The sequence below is a fragment of the Heterocephalus glaber genome, unplaced genomic scaffold (assembly GCF_053883595.1).
Source record: "Heterocephalus glaber isolate CG9 unplaced genomic scaffold, H.glaber_assembly_v1.0 deba00001666, whole genome shotgun sequence".
Taxonomy (NCBI): Eukaryota; Metazoa; Chordata; class Mammalia; order Rodentia; family Bathyergidae; genus Heterocephalus; species Heterocephalus glaber.
The window spans coordinates 18,795,675-18,818,019 of record NW_028258406.1 but is presented as its reverse complement, the minus strand read 5'-3'; the positions used below and the strand labels follow the sequence as shown (position 1 = coordinate 18,818,019).

The following is a 22,345-nucleotide window of genomic DNA, read 5'->3' as shown; positions in this document are numbered from 1 at the left end:
AGCATTGAGAAGAACACAGTATAATACCTACCAGTCTGTGTGACTGGTATCTAATTGCAAGGAATGATCAGCCAAACTCAAATTAAGGGACAATCTATAAACTCACTGGTCTACACTACCTAAAAAGTCCATGTCATAAAATACATAAAAGGCAGGATCAAGAAAGGCTGTAGATTAAAGGGGACCAAAGAGATGTGACAACTAACACAACACACTATCTTGGAATTTCTTTTGCTGCAAAGTCTATTATTGGGTTAACCACCAAAATATGGGCAATGTTTGTAGAATAGAGAATAATATATCAGTGATAATTTCAAAATTTTGATAATTGTGTTTAGCTATGTTAGAAAATTCCTTGTTTTTAGAAAACACACATTGACCATGTGAAGAGAGAAACAGTGCCTGGATGTATGCAACCAAGGAACACCCAAGATCACCAGCAACTACCAGAATCTAGAAGAGGCAAGGAAGGAGTCTCCCCTATAGCCTTCAGAGACAGCATGGTTCTACTAACACCTTGGTTGTTTATTTCTAACCTCCAGAACAATTGCAGAATCTATTTCTGCTATTTTAACCCTCTCCTTTATGGTACTACTTTTTTTAAGGGAGAAATGTTTATTTGTCTTACGTAGAGACTTCAGTCCATAATCAGCTGGCTCCAAGGCAAGGTGGCAGAGGGGCAACAGTTCATGGAGGCCTGAAAGTAACAAAGCAATAAGAAACCTTAACGGTGTCTTTCTGCCCCTTTTATCTTACTCAGATGACTGTGATTAGCACAGTGCCAAACCAGTAAGTGTACTGGTTTAGTAACCATACACTCTTAATCCCAGCATCACACACTAGATTCAGCTACCACATGAGGCTTTGGGGGGACATCTAGATCCAAACCATAACATTCCACCCCTGGCTCCCCAAAGACTCATGCACATCCCTTTATGCAAAAAACATTTAGTCTATCTCTAAGAGTTGCCAAAGTCTTAACAGTTTCAGCATTGCTGAAAAGTCCAAGTCCAAGGTCTCCTTTGGGATTTAAGACAAACTCTTAGCTACAAATGAAAAGAAAATTGTAAACACTTCCAACATTCAATGGCACAAGATAGACATTTCCAATCTAAAAGTTACAAACAGGGGGATACAAAGGAATGGGACCAAAGCAAGTCCAAAATTCAGCAGGGCAAACATTCAATCCTGTAGTTCCATGTCCAGCATCCCAGGCAGTCTGTGGCAAGTGGTGAACTCCAAAGGGCTTGGGCACTGGCTGTGGCTGTAGCTCCCACAGCTTCTCTCTTGGGCAAGTTCTGCTCCTTCCTTGCAGTTTTCCTCAGAGAATCCATGCTTCTGGCTTCTCCAAACTTCTGGGATCTCCACTGATCCTCCAGCTTCACACCTACAGCTTCACACCCACAGCTTCACACACTACCCTCTCAGAGGCACACTGCCTGGCCTTCCAGGCCTTCTAAAATCTGGGTGGAAGCCTTCCTGACCCCCCAACTCCTGCATTCTACATGTGCCTAAAGCCAGTGACATATGGATGCTGCCAAGGTCTGCTGCCAGCTGGAGCAGTAGCCAGGCTTCCCTCTCTCTTGGCTGTAAGGGTTTAGTGCCTAGATCCATGAGCACTAGGAACCCAATTCTGAGGAACAAATTCTCTATACCAATGCCATTCTGGAACATGGTGCCTTGAGGCTTTCTTTTTAAGGCAAAGTCTTTCACTTTTGCAATTTTGAGGCTGCAAAGGGTAGAGTCCTGCTGCTTCTTGTGATGCCCTCAGGCCATCTTTTCTATTTGCCTATTCCTTCTCAGCAATCAAGATCTCCTATGAGATCTTTCCAGGCTCCAACTTTATTGGAGCTTCCTTTCTGGCCAAACTCAGAATGTTTTACATCATTCAGCTGGGCTTTTTGCTTTTTTTTTTTTTTTTTTTTGGTACTGGGGTTGGAATTTAGGAGGTTGTGCTTTCAAGGCAGGCACTGGAACCACTGAGCTAAATCCCCAGCCCTCTTTGCTCTTGATTCTCAGCATAAATCTGGCTAAAATCTCCCAATAGCAGCCATACCATGGTCTAAACTTTAGACTGCCTTGAAATTTCTTCTTCAAGATTAGTCTACCACCCTTAATCTCAGTCTCAGGCAAAGTCTCTGGACATGAGCAAAATGCAGGCAAACTTTCTGCCAAGCCATAACATACTGGAGTCCAGCAGCCAATGCAGTCCTTCCCAGCAGTAACTTTCTGATCCTGGTCTTCACTGGCTTTCTGGTCTTCTGAGCTCTGACCAGAATCTCCCATACAGAATAGCCTAAGGTGTTTCAGCTCTACATTATCAGCTGGCATCTCTGAACCTTTCCTAACTCTTCCCCTTCCCACAAGCCAGTTCCAAGGGCTCTTGAGCCACATGGCCAGGTAATGTCACAGCAACAACCCCACTCTAGGTATCAAATTGCTGTGTTAGTTACTTTTCTCTTGTTGCTGAGACAAAATACCTGGCACCCAGTGTTAAAGGGGGAAAGGTTTATTTGGCTTAGAGTTTGTAGAGGTTTCAGTCCATAATCAGGTGCTCCAAGGCAGGGTGGCAGAAAGGCAATACTTCATGGTGGTGGAAGCAGAAAAATTAACAAGAGCTGTGGCACTTTCTTACAGTAGCTCTAGAGTACACCTTTTAAAAATTAATAACTCAAAACTCAAGAGTGATCTTCTAAAAAGGAGTAATTTTGACTGTATCATTCCTCCAGTCTAAACCTTCCAGTGCCTTCCATGTCAAGATTTTTCTGGGTACTAATAAGGCCCTCTTTCATGTTCTCTTCCTCTTGCTGTTCTCCCTTTATTTATTCCATGACAGTCACACTGGTCTCCTTGCTTTTCCTTGAAAAAGCCAAATACTCTCCCGCAGTACAGTCTGCCTCTGCCTGGAAGGTCCTCTCTCCTGCCTCAAACCTGTGCTCAGGTATCACTTTCTAAGTGAGCTATACCTTGACCACCCTGTCTAAAATTGCATCTACCACCTTCTTCACTCCAAAACTTCTCTATTCAGCTCTGTTTTTGTATCTCATTAGCACCTACTCATATATCATAAAATTTACCAATCTATTATATCTTCTCACAAAGCTAGAATATAAACTCCACAGGGTAGGGATTTACATCTGTTTTGTCCTTGAAAGCTGAAGCAGAGAACATATTCAGTAAATAGTTATTGAATGAATGAAATGAGTGAATAATTCTGTTGGGACAAAACTGATTTCTTAACAAAAGCCATCTTTTAACAGCAGACAATCCTCCCAATGGTCTGCAAAGATCAAATTCTGTGGTGAATTTATCTTCAGGCCATATTTCCCCACATCCAATTTAAACTGAGATCTTTCCAAGTCAATTAAATGAGGATTAAATGAATTACATAAAATTTATGTAAATGTAGCTAACACTGTTCCTGGCACAGAATAGATATCTAATAAATTATGTTTTCCCTCTCCTTTCCAATAAGAATGGGATTTCATTATCCTGGAAGAGGAGGTCTCTTGAGGGTTTCTCTCTTATGAGTCCTTTAGTGATAGGGACAAACGGTCTGGGACAATAGCAGCAGATGACCCAGGAATGTACATCAGAGTCTACTTTTCTAGACTTACGCATAAGCAATGCTATGTTAACAAGCAGACAAAATCGACAGGTAGCACCATAGAGGTAAGTTATGTTTCTAGTTCTTCAGCAACAGGCCTTTTGAGCTTTTGTTTTGGGTTTTTAACCATTGGTGACCTTATGCTTGTCCCTCAGCACCCTCCGGTATTTTGTGTCACCACCACCATGAACTGGCACAGTGAGTTGGAAGTTGACAGTCTCTCTGCCTTGGGATATACCTTTCCAGAAGACAGTGAAGTCACTGCCATCTCTGTCCTCACTAGAAGGAAACATATATCTCTTAAAGCACGGTATGGGGAGCTGACATTTGCTTCAATTCATACTTCTCTCTTTTACTTCCTTGTATTGAAATTATGCATGATTTTATAAAATCATTCTCTGAATGTTGTCTTTCATTATGTTCCTGGCTGTAATGTCAAATAACCCCCAGAATCCCTGAAAGTATCTTGATAAAGCATTCAAAATTTCTAAGGAAACAAACTGAAAATGAGAAAGGCTTCTCATTCTTATATATACACTGTCTCTTTTAATCCTCCCCAAGATGGATGTTACATTTTGTAGATAAGAAAACTATGGAATACATACATTCAGAAAATGCCCCTAAGACACTGTGTTACTTTCTAGGGCTACTATACAAGTTTCCCAAAACCTGGTATATCAAAACAACAGAAATTCACTGTTCTAGAAATCAGAAGTCTTAAATCAAGTCTCTGAAAAGATATACCCAAGTCCTGACATCACATTTTTTCCTCAACAACATCCATTTCCATCTATTCATTCAACAAATGTTTACTAAATGCCTTACATTTGTTAGTGGGGTTGGTTTCTCCTAAAGGCTGTGGAAAGACTACTTCCTTGCATATCTCCTAGTCTCTAGTGACTGGCAGCAATCCTTGGCTTGAAGGCTACTGTTCTAATCTCAGCCTACATCTTGATTGGACCCTCCCCTTTGAGCATCTCTGTGCCTCACATCTTCCTCTCCTTTCTCTTTTTGTAAAGACACCACTCATTGGATTTAGGGCACGTCCTAAATCTAAGCTAATCTCTCTAGATCCTTAATTACAACAGCAAAGACCCCATTTTCTAACAAGGTCACCTTCACAAATATATGGAGACATATCATTTGGGGCCATAAAACCAACTAGAGTCACTAAGAAATGACAAAGCCAGGACTCAAACCCAATTCTATCTGATTGAATTTTCCTAAATCCACTCTGCTCTCCCTAGTGCTTCCAGGAGAACTAGCATAAGCTACTGTGGACATGTACTGGCTGAGGGCAGTGCATCTTTAGTTGTCATCTTTCCCTGAGAGAAATGTTTTATTTCTAATTTTTCTATAATTTATCTCAATTCAAATAGAAGGTAAACTATGAGTCCCATTGGCAATTCCTTGGGAAGTAGATGGGCATTTATTCTAATTCTGAATATTATTTCTTCTATAGCTCTTCCTATAACAAGTTGAAACTGTTCTGAGGGTCACAGCACACTACAAGAAGCTTCCAGGAATGTCCCATTTATAAAGGTGCTGCTGACAGAGAGAGTGGTACTTTAGACCTACCTAAAATGTCTTTGTATCTCTGAATAGCAAGAGTGCTTTTGGGTACTGTGAAGTCAGGAATTATCAGAGCAAGTCCGAGTTGTCTTTACTTGGCATATCTTGAAGAAAAATTTGGCCATGGCTCAGCACATGAGAGATAATCATAAAGCCCTTGTAATATCCTGCCTGATAAGTGTCTTTTTTCTCCAAGGAGCCTTGGGCCACACCAGATCCTTTACGCTAACAATGTAACTCAGAATGGGGGCCTTAGGCCATGTGGTTCAGCTCTTTTTCTAGGAGGGCTGGAGTGAAGTCAATCACATTGGCAATTAACCATGCTTAGGTAACACCTGACCCCTGCAAAGCAAAACAAAGCAAAAAATAAGTCTGGGCGCTAAGGCTCAAGTGAGCTTGGAGTACTGTTGGCAGAACTTTGTGTCTGTTACCACACATTACTGCTGAAAGAATTAATCATTGCCCTCATGTCCCTACTATAAGAGAACAACTAGAATCTCATGCCTGGTCTCCCCTGGACTCCATCTCTGCACTTTTTTGTGCTGCTGATGTTAATCTATATTCTTTCACTGTAATCAACCATAACCATGATTGTAACAACTTTGTTGAATTGTGCAAGACTTTCTAGTGAACCATTGAGCCTGAGCATAATTTTGAGGACCCCCAAACACAGGAACTATTATCTAAGAAAAGTCCATAATTACGTTTTCACAATGCATGAATGCAAGAATATTCAATTCTTTCAAAGTCCTGCTGAATTTTAAAATCCATTATAATGAGGATTGTGCCTTTTTTATATTCATTGTCACATCTGCATCCTCCCCATGATACATATACTGCATTTTATATATACTGGATGTTCAATGAAGATCAAGTGGAAATGAAATTGAATTCTGAGACTGTAGGAAAGTAAGTATCTCTTATAACCTTTCACCATCACTCATGCATGAGTGAGCCTTGCTCTAAGTACTCTTCTGAGCAGGATTCTACCCTGGCTTTACATCGGTCACACTATACAGATCATCTGAGACTGAATTGATGGGTTTAGGATGATAAACTTTTCCAAGGTGTCTTGTCTCCTTGAAGCCTATGTGTTCAGCATTACTGTGTGGCCCCAACTGGTGTGTCTGAATTCACTCTGAGCCTTGAGAGAACATACATTCCCTCTCCTCTTCCATATCCATATCCATTGATCTTTGTAATGGACAGTTTTTTGTGTTATAGCTTCTGCAATTTCTGGCACATGTAGGAATGCTGGGCTATTATAAGTGGACAATCTTCTTGAATGTGGAAGTTTGGTGTAAGACAATCCTGGTGCTGAGAAACTCCTTAAATTGCAGTCTTGAAACAGATACCATGACCCCACAAGAAAAGCAATGACCTTAACAGACTATTTATTTATGACTAGAATTTTAATAGATTCTTTGAGGTTGGTCAAAAATCTTAGTCTTAAAAAAATAAAACTGATGAGTGGTTGAATTGTGGCAAATATTAAGGTATCTTGAAATGTCCGGAGCCAATATTATTCTCAGGGCTATCTACTTTCTTTGCTTTGACTTTGAATTCGGTCTTTTCAGTACATGATGCCAAATAGTAATCGAACAGACAGATTGGCTGGTTTTCCCTGAAACCATGTATAAACACTGAACAAAGAGGAACATTCTTCTGCTACCATCCAAAAATAGTTGAACATTTTACACTGCTTGTTCATCTATTTGTATTTTTCTCACATCATTATCTTCACTGGCAAAGTTGTCTAGGATCACAAAATGAACAAAATGGTAGATCAGTTGATTTTCAACAAAATACCAAAATAATTAAGTTGGGAAAAATAATCTTTTAAACAAATGGTTATGGAACAGTTGAATAGATGAAGACAAGAATGGAATTGGACTTCTATTCCATACTGTAAGTAACAAAAATTAACTCAGAGAACCAAAGACCTAACTATAAGGCTTAAAACTATAAAGCTCTTATAGAAAAACATAAGAGTTTATATTCACAACCTTGAGTTAAGCAATGATTTGTTAAATAGGACATCAAAACAAAGAAAATAAAAGAAAGACTAGATTTTTAAAAAGACATTGTGAAAATATTTTTAAAATGTGTGCATCACAATACACCCTTGAAGAAACTGAAAAGATAAACCACAAAAGGGGCAAAAGCAAAGCATGTACCTGATAATGTATTCATATCCTACAATCCAATAATAAAAATGCCAGTCTATTTGTAAGTGTATAAAGCATCTGAATAGACATCTTTCCAAATATACACAAAAGCATCCATAAACACCTGAAATGATACTCAACATTCTTAGCTCTCAGGGAAATGCAAATCAAAATATGATCAGAAATCATATCATATCTTCTAGGATGGCTAGAATCAAAAAGTCAGATGGTGCTGATACATGTATGGAGAATTTCAAACTTTAACACACTACTGTTGTGAATATAAAATGGTGCCCACTTTGGAAAAAGAAATTGACAGCTTTTAGAGTGGTTAAATATAAAGTTATCATATGACTCAGAAAGTCCATCTTCAGCTATATACACAAGAGAAAAGAAGCACATGTCCACACAAAAATCTGTACACAAATGATCCTAACAGGATTATTCATAATGGCCAAAAAGTGGAAACAACCCAAATGTCTATCAACTAATGGATGGATAAATAAAATGTGGTATATCTATACAATTAAATGGTTGTTAACAGTGAAAAGAAATGAAGTACTAATAATATATATGTAACATGGATGAAACTTGAAAATAATAATTATGCTAAGTGAAAGAAAGTAGTCATGAAGGACCACATATCGTGCAATTTCCACTTATATGAAATGTCCAAAATAGACAAATCTAAAGAGAAAGCACATAAATCAGGACTTGTTTAGGACTAGAAGAAAGGGGAACAAGAGGGTAGGTATGATGGCCACTGGATATACAATTTCTTTTTAGGGTAACAAAGTGATTTATGTTAATTGTAGCAGTGGTCATTAAATTGTACATTTTAAATGGATGAATTATATGGTATATGATTATATAAAAATAATATCTTTAAAGCAAGAGAGGTATTTTTGGTTTGTTTTTTGGTTATTTTTTTCTTAAAAGATGGGGTCTTACTATGTTGCCCAAGTTGGCCCCAAACTAATAGTCTCAACCAAACCTCCTGCCCCAGATATTTTTGTTTTTTAAGTTAAAATTTTAGTAGATTTTTTTCTCCCTTTCTATCCTCTTTTCAGGAGAATAGAACCAGCATTTGTTAGACACTTTTTTTTGGTGGACGCAATTCTCATTCTACCAAGACCACACAAGCTATAAAAGCAAGACTAGGTCCCCATGAGGAAGGACCTTGGTACAGTGTCAAAAATTTATACTGTTAATCTTCCTCCCAGACCTACAGGTTTTTTTAAACCTGGGTGGTTGTGCACTGAGGAAAAGGAAATAATCAATTGGGACTACCAGGCATCTGGCTCTTGTCACTAATTCTAACTGATCCAAAACATCACTGTGGTCCAACTAAGTGAGATTGTAGGGTTCAGACGATATGATGATTAATTTTGTGTCACTTTGGCTGGGCTATGGGGTGACCAGATAAAACATTGTTTTGAGGTGTAACTATGAAGGTGTTCCCAGATAAGACTAGCACTTGAACCCATGGGCTTAGTAAAGTAGAAGGCCACTCCCAATGATGATGGGCACCGTTCAATCTGTTGAGGGTCTGAATAGAACAAAAATCAGAAGGAGGAATCGCACCCCTTTTTTTCTTTCTCAGTGCTCAGGTTAGGACATCTCATCTTCTACACTAGACTTCAATTTACACCACTAGTTCCCTTGGTTCTTAGGACTTCAGCCTCAGATTGACTTGTACCACCAGCTTTCCTGGACTTTCAGCTTGCTGGCAACAGATCGTGGAGATCATCAGCCTTCATGATTGTGTTTGTCAATTCCTGATCATAGTTTCTAGAAACCCTTGATTAATACAAGTGATCAAGGGAGTTTTAGCTCAGGTTCAACTCACATGGACCCAATGGATCTCTGTTTCTAGAATGCACAACTGGAATAGACATACTTAACAGCCGGCAGAATCTCCCCACTGGTGAGATTCTGGAATGAAATCTAAACTTGTCTGACTCCAGAGCCTGTGTTCTCCCCATTACCCTAAATGTTTTGAGGGCAAAAAGCCAAAGTACTAGCAATGGGTCCCAGCAGTCCTAGAATTTATTCTACAATCTACATAATTAAGGTATAGCTGGGGATCTGGTTTCTCAGTACAGTACAGAACAAATTACAAGCAGCTGATTAGAAACACACACTCGATGGAGGCATACTGACAGCAACAATGAGGAATAAGCACTGACGACCAAACTGAAATGAAATCTACAGAAAGGAGGCAGGGACTCAAGAGCTGAGCAGCTGTGGAGATGAACCAAAATACTTCCACCTCCCCAGGCCTTGTCAAACTTGAGTGGGCCTCAAAATAACCTGGAGGGCTTACTAAAATACAGATCACTAGGGCCGGGGATTTAGCTCAGTGGTTTTGCTGCCTGCTACACAAGCCCAAAGACCCGAGTTCAATCCCCAGTACCCCCCCAAAAAAAATACAGATCACTAGGCCCCACCCAGAATTTCAAACTCAGTGGGTCTAGCATCGGGCCTGAGGATCTGCATTTCTAACAAATTCCAGGGCATGCTGCTACTGCTTGTCCAGAGGCCACACTTCAAGAACCAGCCCAGCAAACTGACAAGTGCTCCAATAATGATGTGACTCTTTAAGAAAAGATCAGATTATTCTGGGTTCCTGTATTATGTAAAGCACAGATCTATAATGCATTAAAGTAATTTTGGTCAAAATTAGTTAAAGAGATAAGGTTTGAAAATTGGAAAAATTCATTCATACAGATCCATGCTCACATATCACCTAGGAAGCAGAGGTAGAGGTTTCTCCTATTATCTTGTTCAACATCTTCTCACAATTTCTATTCCTTATCTTTTTGTCTGCTGTATTTCATTTCTTTTTTTTTGTATATCCTTTTATTGGTACATTTTAGGTGTACAATATAATGACATTCATCACTGGAGATACGCACCTTTACATAGTCTCCTGGTTCTTATTTTTCCCCCTTCCCCTGCCCTCCCTTCAACCCCTCCATACCTCCCAATTTACAGACTTTGTTTCCTTTTTTTCATTTTCTCATATTAATTCAATTCCCTTCTTTCCTTTCCCCTACCCCTCCCACTTCCCCTTCCCCTTTGCCCCTTTTCTTCCTAGTTCACATTATCTGTTATAACATTTAGTCCTTATTTGCCCTTACTTGCACTCACAATAGAGAAACTATTCGGTATTTACACATGTGTGTCCTATTTATTTCACTTAAGAGTATCGCCTCAATGTGTATCCATTTAGCAATAAATGTCTCTAATTTCTCATTTTTGATGGCTGAGTAATACTCCATTTTATAAAAAAAAACATTTTCTTGATCCAGTCTCCAGTTGACAGACATTTGGGCTGTTTCCAAGTTTTAGCTATTACAAACTGCGCTGCTATGAACATGGGCACACATATATCACTGTGGTAGGATTCTTTTAATTCTTTGGGGAAGATACCCAGCAGGGGAATAGCTGGGTCAAATGGGACTTCCAGTCCTAGTTCTTTGAGGTATCTCCATACTGATTTTCACAGTGCTTGCACCAGTCCACATTCCCACCAGCAGTGCAGCAGTGTTGCTTTTTCCCCACAGCCCCGCCAGTATTTGTTATTCATTGATTTGGTGATAGCAGCCATTCTGTCTGGAGTGAGGTGGAATCTCAGTGTTGTTTTCGTTTGCATCTCTCCAATGACATGTGATGTTGAACATTTTTTCATGTTTATTTGCCATTTCTACTTCTTTGTCTGAGAAATGTCTGTTCATTTCAGATGCCCATTTTCGGATTGAGTCTTTAAATTTGGGAGATCTGATTTTTTTAAGTTCTTTATAGATTCAAGATAGTAGACCTTTGTTTGAGAGACCGCTGGTGAAAATTTTTCCCCACATTGTGGGTTGTCTCTTCACACTCGGTGGTTTCTCTTGCAGTGCAGAAGCTTTTTAGTAAGAAGAGATCACACTTGTTGATTGTTTGTGCTAGTTCACAGGCAACTGAGGTTTTGTTCATAAAGTCTTTTCCTACACCGATGTCTTCAAGAGTTCTAACTAACCTCTGTTCCAGCTGATTCAGCATTTCTGTTTAATATTTAGATCTTTAATCCATTTTGATTTTAGTTGAGTGCTTGGGGAGACATATAGGTCTAGTTTTAGTCTTTGGCAAGTTGAAAACCAATTTTTCCAGCACCATTTATTAAAGAGGCTATCTTTCCTCCAGTGAGGGTGTTTGGCTCCTTTGCCGAAGATGAAGTGGCTGAGTGTGTCTGGAGTTGTTTCTGCATCTTCTAATCTGTTCCACTGGTCCTTGGGTCTGTTTTTTTGCCAGTACCATGCTGTTTTTATCACAGTAGCTTTGTACTATAGTCTCAAGGTGGGGATTGTGATACCTCCTGCCATGTCTCTGTTACCTAGAATTGCTTTTGCTATTCTGGGTCTCTTTTGTTCCAAATGAATTTTTGGATTGTTTTCTCAAGGTCCATGAAGTCTGTTGCTGTGATTTCAATTGGGATTGCATTGAATCTATATAGCAGTTTTGGAAGTATGGCCATTTCCACTACGTTGATCCTTCCTACCCAGGAGCAAGGGATGTCTTTCCATTTTTTGATATCCTCTTCAATCACTCTTTTGAAAGTGCTATAGTTTTCAGACAAGGGGTCTTTGATTTCTTTCATTAGGTTGATTCCTAGGTATTTCAGTTTTTTGGATTCTATTGTGAAAAGAACTGTTTGCCCTGTTTCTTTCTCAGTGAGCCTGTTGTTCTTCTAGAGGAGAGCTATTGATTTTTGTGTGTTGACCTTGTATCCAGCTACTTTACTGAATTTGGTTATTAAGTCTAGAAGACTTTTGGTGGAGATCTTGGGGACTTCTATAGAGAGTGTCATGTCATCTGCAAATAATGACAATTTGACTTCTTCATTTCCTATCTTTATTCCTTTTATTTCTTTCTCTTGTCTAATTGCTGTGGCAATGTTTCCAAAACTATATTGAACAGGAGTGGTGATAGTGGACATCCTTGTCTTGTTCCTGATTTGAGTGTGAAGGATTTCAATTTTTGACCATTTAGTATGTTATCGGCTGTTGGTTTTTCATAGATTGCTTTTATCAGATTGAGGTAGAGACCATCTGTTCCAATTTTTTGTAGGGCTTTTATCATAAATGCATGTTGGATTTTGTCAAATACTTTTTCTGCATCTATTGAGATGATCGTATGGTTTTTGTCCTTGGCTTTATTGATATAGTGTATTACATTGATTGATTTGCATATGTTAAACCACCCCTGCATCCCTGGAATGAATCCCACTTGGTCAGGATTTATGATCTTCTTGAGGATCTTCTGCATTCTTTTTGCCAGTATCTTAGTAAGGATTTTTGCATCTGTGTTAATTGGTAAGATTGGCCTATAGTTCTCTTTTTCTGTTGGGTCTTTCTCAGCTTTGGGGATCAAGGTGATGCTTACTTCCAGGAATGAATTCAGGAGTATTGCTTCCCTTTCAATTTCATTGAACTATTTAAACAGTGGTGGCAGTAGTTCCTCTCTACATGTCATATAGAATTCAGCAGTGAAACCATTGGGTCCCGGCTTCTCTTGGTTGGTATGTTTTCAATTACATTTTCAATATCCTTGATTGATATTGGGTTGTTTAGAATTTTTAGATCTTCTTTGTTCAACTTTGATAATTCATACATGTCTAGGAATCTGTCCATTTCTTCTGCATTTTCCATCTTATTGGCGTATAGTTTCTCAAAGTAGGTATTGATGATCCTCTGGATTTCTGCTGAGTCTGTTGTAATTTCACCCTTTTCATTCCTAATTGCATGGATTTGGGCCTTTTCTCTCCTTTTTCTGATAAGGTTGGTTAAAGGTTTCTCAATTTTGTTTATTCTTTTGAAGAACCAACTCTTGGCTTCATTGATTTTTTTTGTATTGTTCTCTTAGTCTCCATTGCGTTGATTTCTGCCCTGATCTTTATAATTTCCACCCTTCTAGGAGATTTGGGTTTTTCCTCCTCTTCTTCCAGAAGCTTGAGGTTCAGCATCAGGTTATTTAATTGGGCTTGCTCTGTTTTCCTAATATGAGAATTCACTGCTATGAATTTCCCTCATAAGACTGCTTTCATTGTGTCCCATAGATTCCAATATGTTATATTGCCATTGTCATTTAATTGAAGGAACTGTCTGATTTCTTCTTTAATTTCCTCTGTGACCCACTGGTTATTCAGAAGTGTGTTGTTCAATTTTCATGTGTTTATGAAGTTTTTGCAATTTCTTTTGCTATTGATCTCCAATTTCACACACTACGGTCTGATAATATACAGGGGATAACTTCAATTCCTTTGCACTTACCTAAATATGTTCTATGAGCAAGTATGTGGTCTGTTTTGGAGAACGACCCATGTGCAGTTGAAAAGAATATGTATTCTGATTTTGTGGGATGCAATACTCTGTAAACACCTATTAAATTCATTTGTTCAAGAATTTGATTGTGTTCTAGTATTTCATTACTTATTTTTTGTCTAGTTGATCTATCTATTTGCGACAGTGGGGTATTGATGTCCCCCACTACTATTGTATTAGTGCTTATATGTCATGTCCATTAGTATTTGTTTTACATAGTTAGGTGCAGTAGTGTTTTGTGCATAGATATTTATGATTGTCATCTCTTCCTCTTGGATTCTTCCCTTTACAAATATATAGTGTCCTTCTTTGTCTCTCTTAATCAGTGTGGGTTTGAAATCCACTTGGTCTGCAAAGAGGATAGCTACTCCTGCTTTTTTTCAGGTTTCCATCACATGAAGTATTGTTTTCCACCCTTTAACTTTCAGTCTATGAGTTTCTTTTTGAATGAAGTGTGTTTCTTGTATGCAATATATTGTTGGATCTTGCTTCTTGACCATTCTGCCAGTTTATTTCTTTTGATTGGTGAGTTGAGACCATTATAACTGATATAATATATACCAGTTATAACTGATATGTATTGAGTTATCATTGTCATGACTTTTTCTTTTTGTTGGAATCTCCCCCTTTGCTTTTTAATTTCTTGTCGCGCCTGGTGGATTCATTCTGCTGGGCTTCCTGGGGTTGTGATTCTCATTGTATTTTCCTAGGATTTTTGTCTAAAAATTTTTTGAGTGCTGGTTTGGTATTCATGAAATTCCTAAGGTGCTCTTTGTCCTGAAAGTATCTTATTTCTCCATCAATTTTGAAAGATAGTTTTGCAGGGTACATCAATCTGGGTTGGAGGTTGTTTTCCTTTAGGGCTTGAAATACATCTCTCCATGCTCTTCTTGCCTTGATTGTTTGTGTTTAGAAGTCTGCTGTGATTCTGATGGGCTTTCCTTTGTATGTGATTTGTTTCTTTTCACTACCTGCTTGTAGAACTTTGTTCTTCTGTTGGGTATCTGGAATCTTAACAGTTATATGCCTATGTGTAGATTTTTTTTTGATTAAGGCTAGTTGGAGTTCTATATGCCTCATTTATCTGTATGTCAGGTTCTTTTCCCCTGCTTGGGAAGTTTTCTGCCATCACTTCTGTGAACAGTTTTTTAGAATTTTTTTTGTTTTTTGTTTTCTTTAGTTCTTTTATTGGTACATTTTAGGTATACAATTCGTTTACATTTACCTTTGGGTGTTTGTACCTGTACATGATATATCTTGGTTCTTATCTTTTTCCCCATTACCTGTGCACCCTTCACTCCCTCCGCCCTTCCCTATTTACATAGATTTCATTTCCTTTTTTTTTTTTCTTATAATTTTTCCTTTCTCTCTTTTCCTTTCCCCTTCCCCTCCTGTCACTCCTTCGTCTTTGGACCTTTTTTACTATTTCAAACTATCAATTTTTCATTTTAATCATTTTAACCCTTGTTTACACTATCAGTTTCTCACACTAGAGAAACTATTCAGTATTTACACATGTGTGTCCTATTTATTTCACTTAAGAGTATGGCCTCAATATGCATCCGTTTAGCTATAAATGACTCTAGTTTTTCATTCTTTCTGGCTGAGTAGTACTCCATTTTATTAAAAAACCACATTTTCTTTATCCAGTTTCCAGTTGTTGGGCACTTGGGCTGCTTCCAAGCTTTAGCTGTTACAAACTGTGCTGCTATTAACATGGGTGCACATATATCACTGTGGTATGATTCTTTTAATTCTTTTGGGAAGATACCCAGCAGGGGAATAGCTGGGTCAAATGGGACCTCTAGTCCTAGTTCTTTGAGGTTTCTCCATACTAACTTCCACAGTGGTTTCACCAGTCTGCGTTCCCAACAACAACAGAAAAGGGTTCCTTTCTCCCCACAACCCTGCCAGCATTTGTTATTTGTTGATTTCTTGATAGCAGCCATTCTTTCTGGGAAGAATCTCAGTGTTGTTTTCATCTGCATCACTCAAATGACAAGTGATGTTGAACATTTTTTCATATATTTGTTTGCTGTTCTTACTTCTTTGTCTGAGAAATGTCTGTTCATTTCAGATGCCCATTTTTGAATTGGGTCTTTGAATTTGGGGGGTCTGATTATTTTCAGTTCTTTATATATTCTAGATAGTAGTCCTCTGTCTGAGGTACAGCTGCTAAAACTTTTTTCCCATATTGTAGGTTGTCTGTTAGCTCTGTTGGTGATTTCTTTTGCAGTGCAGAAGCTTTTTAATAAGATGAGATCCCAGTTGTTGATTCTGTCTGCTAGTTCCTGTGCTGCTGATATTTTGTTCATGAAGTCTTTTCCTATGCCAATGTCTTCAAGAGTTCTACCTAACTTATCTTCCAGAAAGTTTAGTGTTTCTGTCTTAATATTTAGATCTTTAATCCACTTCAATCTTCGTTTAGTGCATGGTGATAGTTATGGGTCTAGTTTTAATCTTTGGCAGGTTAAAATCCAGTTTTTCCAACACCATTTATTAAATAGGCTATCTTTCCTCCAATGATGGTGGTTGGCTCCTTTGTCAAAGATGAGGTGGCTGAGCATGTCTGGAGTTGTTTCTATATCTTCTAATCTATTTCACTGATCCTCAGGTCTGTTCCTTTGCCAGTACCATGCTGATTTTATCACAGTAGCTTTGTAGTATAGTTTCAAGTTGGGGATTGTGATACCCCCCAACCATGTCTTTGTTGCTTAGAATTGCTTTAGCTATTCTAGGTCTCTTCTGGTTTCAAATGAATTTTTGGATTGTTTTCTCTAGTTCTGTGAAGTATATTGTTGGAATTTCAATTGGCATTGCATTGAATGTATATAGTAGTTTTGTAAGTATGGCCATTTTCACTATATTGGTTTTTCCTACCCAGGAACAAGGGATGTCTTTCCATTTTCTTGTATTCTCTTTAATCTCTTTTTTCAGAGTGCTGTAGTTTTCAGGGTAGAGATCTTTTGCTTCCTTTGTTAGATTGATTCCTAGATATTTCATTTTTTTTGTATGCTATTGTAAAAGGAATTGCTTCCCTAATTTCTCTCTCAGTGAGTCTGTTATTTGTGTACAAGAAGGCTATTGTTTTTTGAGTGTTGACCTTATATCCAGCTACTCTACTGAATCTGTCAATTAAGTCTGGAAGTCTTTTGGTAGAGTTTTATGGGTCTTCTATGTAAAGTATCATATCATCAGCAAATAATGACAGTTTCACTTCTTCTTTTCCTATCTTCATTCCTTTTATTTCTTTCTCTTTTCTAATTGCTGTGGCTAATGTTTCCAGAACTATATTGAACAGGAGTGGTGATAGTGGGCATCCTTGTCTTGTTCCTGATTTTAGTATGAAAGTTTTCAGTTTTTGACCATTTAGTATGATGTTGGCTGTTGGTTTTTCATAGATAGCCTTAATCGGGTTAAGATAAAGACCTTCTATTCCAATTTTCTGTAGGGTTTTTATCATGAATAGGTGCTGGATTTTGTTGAATGCTTTTTCTGCATCTATTGAGATGATCATATGGTTTTTGCCCTTGACTCTGTTAATATGGTGTATTACATTTATTGATTTACTAATGTTGAACCATCCTTGCATGCCTGGGATAAATCCAACTTGGTCAGGGTGTATGATCTTCTTGATGACACTCTGTATTCTGTTTGCCAGTAACTTGTTGAGGATTTTTGCATCTATGTTCATTATGGAGATTGGCCTGTAGTTCTCTTTTTGGGTTGGGTCTTTCCCTGGTTTTGGAATCAAAGTAACACTTGCTTCCAGGAATGAATTTGGAAGCCTTGCTTCCCTTTCAATTTCCTTGATGAGTTTAAAGAGTAATGGCATTAGTTCTTCTTTAAATGTCTTGTAGAATTCAGCAGTGAAGCCATCAGGACCTGGGCTTTCCTTTGTTGGTAAATTATTTATTACATTTTCAATTTCACTCACTGTTATTGGGATATTTAGAATTTCTATGTCTTCTTCATTTAACTTTGGCAATTCATATGTATCTAGGAATCTGCCCCTTTCTTCTGTGTTTTCCATTTTATTGGAGTAGAGGTGCTCGAAGTAGGTATTGATGATCCTCTGGATTTCTGTTGGATCTGTTGTGACTTCACCTTTTTCATTCTTAATTGCATGTATTTGTCCCTTTTCTTTCCTTTTTTTGATAAGTTTGGCTAAAGGTTTATCAATTTTATTTATTCTTTCAAAAAACCAACTCTTTGATTCATTGATTTTTTTGTATTGTTCTCTTAGTCTCCATTGCATTGATTTCTGCCCTGATCTTTATAATTTCCTCTCTTGTATGAGCTTTGGATTCATTATGCTCTTCTTTTTCTAGGAGCTTGAGGTTCTGCACTAGATTATTTATCTAAGTTTTCTCTGTTTTCCTAATATGGGCATTCACTGCTATGAATTTCCCACATAGAACTGCTTTCATTGTGTCCCATAGATTCCTGTATGTTGTACTGGAATTTTCATTTGCTTGTAGAAACTGTTTAATTTCTTCTTTAATTACTTCTGTGACCCATTGGTTGTTCAAGAGGGTGTTATACAGTTTCCATGTGTTTGTTGGGGTTTTGCTGTTTCTTATATTATTGATCTCCAATTTTATTGCACTATGGTCTGATAATATACAGAGGATAACTTCTATTCTTTTACATCTACTTCGACATGTCCTATGAGCTAGCATGTGGTCTATTCTGAAGAATGACCCGTGTGCAGCCAAAAAGAATGTGTATTCCAATTTTGTGGGATGGAACACTCTGTAAATATCTATTAAGTCCATTTGTTCAATAGCTTGGTTCAGGTCTAGAATTTCCTTGTTAGCTTTTTGTCTAGATGATCTGTCTATTTGTGATAGTGGGGTATTGAGGTCCCCCACTACAATTGTGTTAGTGTTTATTTGGTTTTCCATGTCTATCAATATTTGTTTTGTATAGTTGGGGGCATTTGTATTTGGTGCATATATATTTAGAATTTTCATCTCTTCCTCTTGGATTGTTCCCTTCACAAAGATGTAGTGACCATCTTTGTCTCTCTTAATTAGTTTTGGTTTGAAATCTACTTTGTCTACAAATAAGATTGCTACTCCTGCTTTTTTCTGGGTTCCTGTGGCATGGAGAACTGTTTTCCATCCTTTTACTTTCAATCTATAAGTTTCTTTTTGAGTTAGGTCTGTTTGTTCTATACAGCATATTGTTTCATTTTCTTTTTTAATCCATTCTGTCAGTCTATTTCTTTTGATTGGTGAATTGAGGCCATTAACATTGATAGTTATAATTGATAGATATTGATTTATCCTTGTCATGATGTTTTACTTTTGTTGGCTCTTTTATTTTTTATTTTTTCCCCCTTTCCCTTTAGTGTCTTACCCTGCTGGTGGTTTCCTTCTGTTGGGCCTCATGGGGTTTTGGCCTCCATTGCTTTTTTCTAGGATATTGTTTAGAATTGCTTGGAGTGCTGGTTTGGTGTTCATGAAATTTCTCAGGTGTTATTTGTTGTGGAAGTGTCTAATTTCCCCATCGATTTTGAAAGATAATTTTGCAGGATACAACAGTCTAGGTTGGAAGTTATTTTCTTTTAGGGCTTGAAATACTTCACTCCTTGATTTGAGGATTTGTGTTGAGAAGTCTGCCATGATTCTGATGGGCTTTCCTTTATAGGTGATTTGTTTCTTTTCTCTAACTGCTTATAGGATTTTGTTTTTCTGTTGGGTTTCTGGAATCTCAACTACTATATGTCTAGATGTAGATTTTTTTTGATCATGGCTAGTTGGAGTTCTATATGCCTCACTTATCTGTATGTCCAATTCTCTACCTCTGTCTGGGAAGTTTTCCACTATTACTTCTGTGAACAGTTTTTTTATGTCCATTGTGCTTTCTCCTGTTTTTCATGGACTCCTATCAGTCTTATGTTATTCTTCTCTGCATCATCTAGTAGTTGTTGGGTTGATTTCTCGTGGTTCCTTACTATTTTTAAGAAATCTCTATTTTCATAGTCTCTAACCACAATCCTGTCTTCTATATCTGATATTCTATCTTCAGATTCCCTTAATCTGCTGTGGATACTTTCAGTGGAGTTTTTGATCTCCTGAATATCTGTTTGAATCTGTTACATGGTTTCCATTTCTTTCTTATGCTGGATATTCATGGCTTCCAGTATGTTTTTGAGCTCATCTATTTTTTCATCTGTCTCTGTTCTAGATCCTCTAATCATGGCTTTCACTCTGCTCACCATCTCTGTAGATATCTGGGAGATTATTTCTGCTTTGAATTTTTCTAGAGTCTCATTCATCTGTTTTGTTACTTCCTGTGCTATCAGTTCAGGGTATCCAGGTGGTTGGTTATGGGACTTTTCTATCTCATTTCCCCCATGATTTATACCCCTGGTGGGGTGGAAGTCTGGGTTTGTGCCTTGCTTAAATGTCTTCTCATTTTTGTTTTTGGTACTGTCCTTTGTTTAACACCTGGGTTGATTGTTTGAAATTGCTTATTGTAGGTATCTTTGTTGCTTGTAATTAGAACCCTTATGGAATGATTGCTTCTCAGAGGTGTCTTCCAGATATAGCTGGTCTTTAAGTTTTGAGTCTCTAATGACTCTAAGGCTATCTCATTTTCCTTATACTAGGAAGGTTCATTGACTAGATCAAAAACAACACCTTAGCCCAGGTGATACAATCAGCAGCACCACTGCATCAAGTAAATCTTTGGAAATAACATTTTTGGTAGTTATTAATCTATCACCTTTAGCTGTGTGAATTAAATCAAGATTAAGGACCAATCCAACATATAGTGAATAAACTCTTCAATATAACAACTTTACCCTTTGGAATGGGGAGTTAGAAGGGGTTGGGGAGGGAGGGACAGATGGGAAGAAGGATAGGGGAAGGTTAGCAGTGTGCCCAGAGGACACAGATGAGAAGGGAAAAGAGAATAATAGAAAAATAAAGAAGAACTCCAAATGAGGATCAAAACAGGGACAAAAAGGGAAGATGAACAATGTGGGAGAGCAAGAGAGTGAGTATAAGAGAGAAAGAAAGGAAAGAGAAAAGAAAGAAGAAAAAAGAAAAAAAAAGGAGAGAAGAACAAATATTTGCAGAGTAGGAAAAAAATTAAAGATAAAAGGAGCAAAAGAAAAGTAAAGAGAAAAAAACTAATAATACTAATTTTGGGAATAAAAAACAATGAAGATAAAAGGCCTCTTTCAGGGTATGTCTCTGCTGTCACAAGGCAACATGGGTAGCAGTGTGCAGATATAAATCAATGAGTCTCAGTGAGCTAGTCGCAGAACCGTGAGATTCAGGCAGATTTCTGGTGGCAAGTCCCAAGTTGAGGTCCCTGTCCTCCTGTAGGGTTGAACTCTGCAGAGTTGTATTGCAGGTTCCAGCTGCCCTTCCCCTGAAGAGAGTCCCGGTACTGATGGGAGGTGAAGATGACTCCAACTTACCCAGTACAGTGGTCTGGTGGTCCAGTGTCCTCTGTGTCTTTGTAGTGTGGAACCAGGTGGCTCTACAGAGAAGAGGCCAGAGGAGCGGTGGTGGTGGGGGGGTGTCCAGTGGATTGTTGCTGGATTCGGCATGTTCCGTGCGACACGCAACATTAGTATGGTGTCCCTGTGAACAGTTTTTTTATGTCATGTGCACTCTCTCCTTTTTCTTCATTGACTCCAATCAGTCTTATGTTATTCTTCTTTGCATTGTCTAGCAGCTGTTGGATTGATTTCTCATGGTCCCTTAAAATTTTAAAGAAATTTTTCTTTTCCTTGTCACTAATTGCAATCTTATCTTCTATATCTGAGATTCTTTCTTCACATTGCCTCATTCTGCTGCATAGACTTTCAATGGAGTTTTTAATCTCCTGGAAATCTGTTTGCATCTGTTTTATGGATTCCATTTGTTTCTTATGTTGGGATTCCATCATGTTCCTCAGCTCCTCTATTTTTTATCTGTGTCCTCTCTAGATTTATTAATCATGTCTTGCACTATGGGCACAATCTCTGCTGTTGTGTGAGAAATTATTTCTGATTTCATTTTTTCCAGATCCTCTTTCCTTGCCAGTTCAGGGAGCCCAGGTGTTTGAGTACCAGAGTGTTCCATCTCATTTCCCTTTGAGGTTGCTGTAGGTGATCTGGAAGTCTGGTCTTGAGGCTTGTTTTTGTGTCTTCTCATTTCGATGGTGGGGGTAGGGTTCTTGCTGCTTGCCCCCACGCAGCTCACCTCCTCTGTGCTGGGAGCTGTGGCATGCCTACCTGGAAGTCTTCTCCATGCTTGGAGTCACAGCATGCCTACCCGGAAGCCTCCTCTGGGCTGAGCTCTGTGGCAAGCTGATCCAGAAGCCTCCTCTGGGCTCAGAGCCATGGCACACCTATTCAGAAGCCTCCTCTGTGCTGGAAGCTGTGGCACGCTTACCCAGAAGCCTCCTCTGGGCTGTGGGCTGTGGCATGCTGACCTGGAGGCCTCCTCTGTGCTGAGAGCTGTCTCTAGTTCCTTTCTTAATATGTATCACATACTATATATTAATTTGTATATTTGTTTCTGGTCTTTCTTCTTACAGAAAATAAGTTCTATGAGAGGAAAGTTTGTTCTCCTTTGTTCACAACAAAATCTCCAGAGAACCAGGCCTGATCCTTTGTAGGATCTTAA

At 38.3% G+C, this 22,345-nt stretch overlaps 1 protein-coding gene across 3 annotated transcripts in view; it reads right to left on the bottom strand.

Moving 5' to 3' along the window:
- LOC147822277 (uncharacterized) overlaps nucleotides 1-22,345 on the bottom strand; it is a 246,524-nt gene that overhangs the window by 142,803 nt on the left and 81,376 nt on the right. For all 3 annotated transcript variants that reach the window (XM_087197424.1, XM_087197425.1, XM_087197426.1), the window contains one exon: nucleotides 629-697. The gene's annotated coding sequence lies outside the window, so the exon portion shown is untranslated. The remainder of the gene's footprint in view (nucleotides 1-628; nucleotides 698-22,345) is intronic.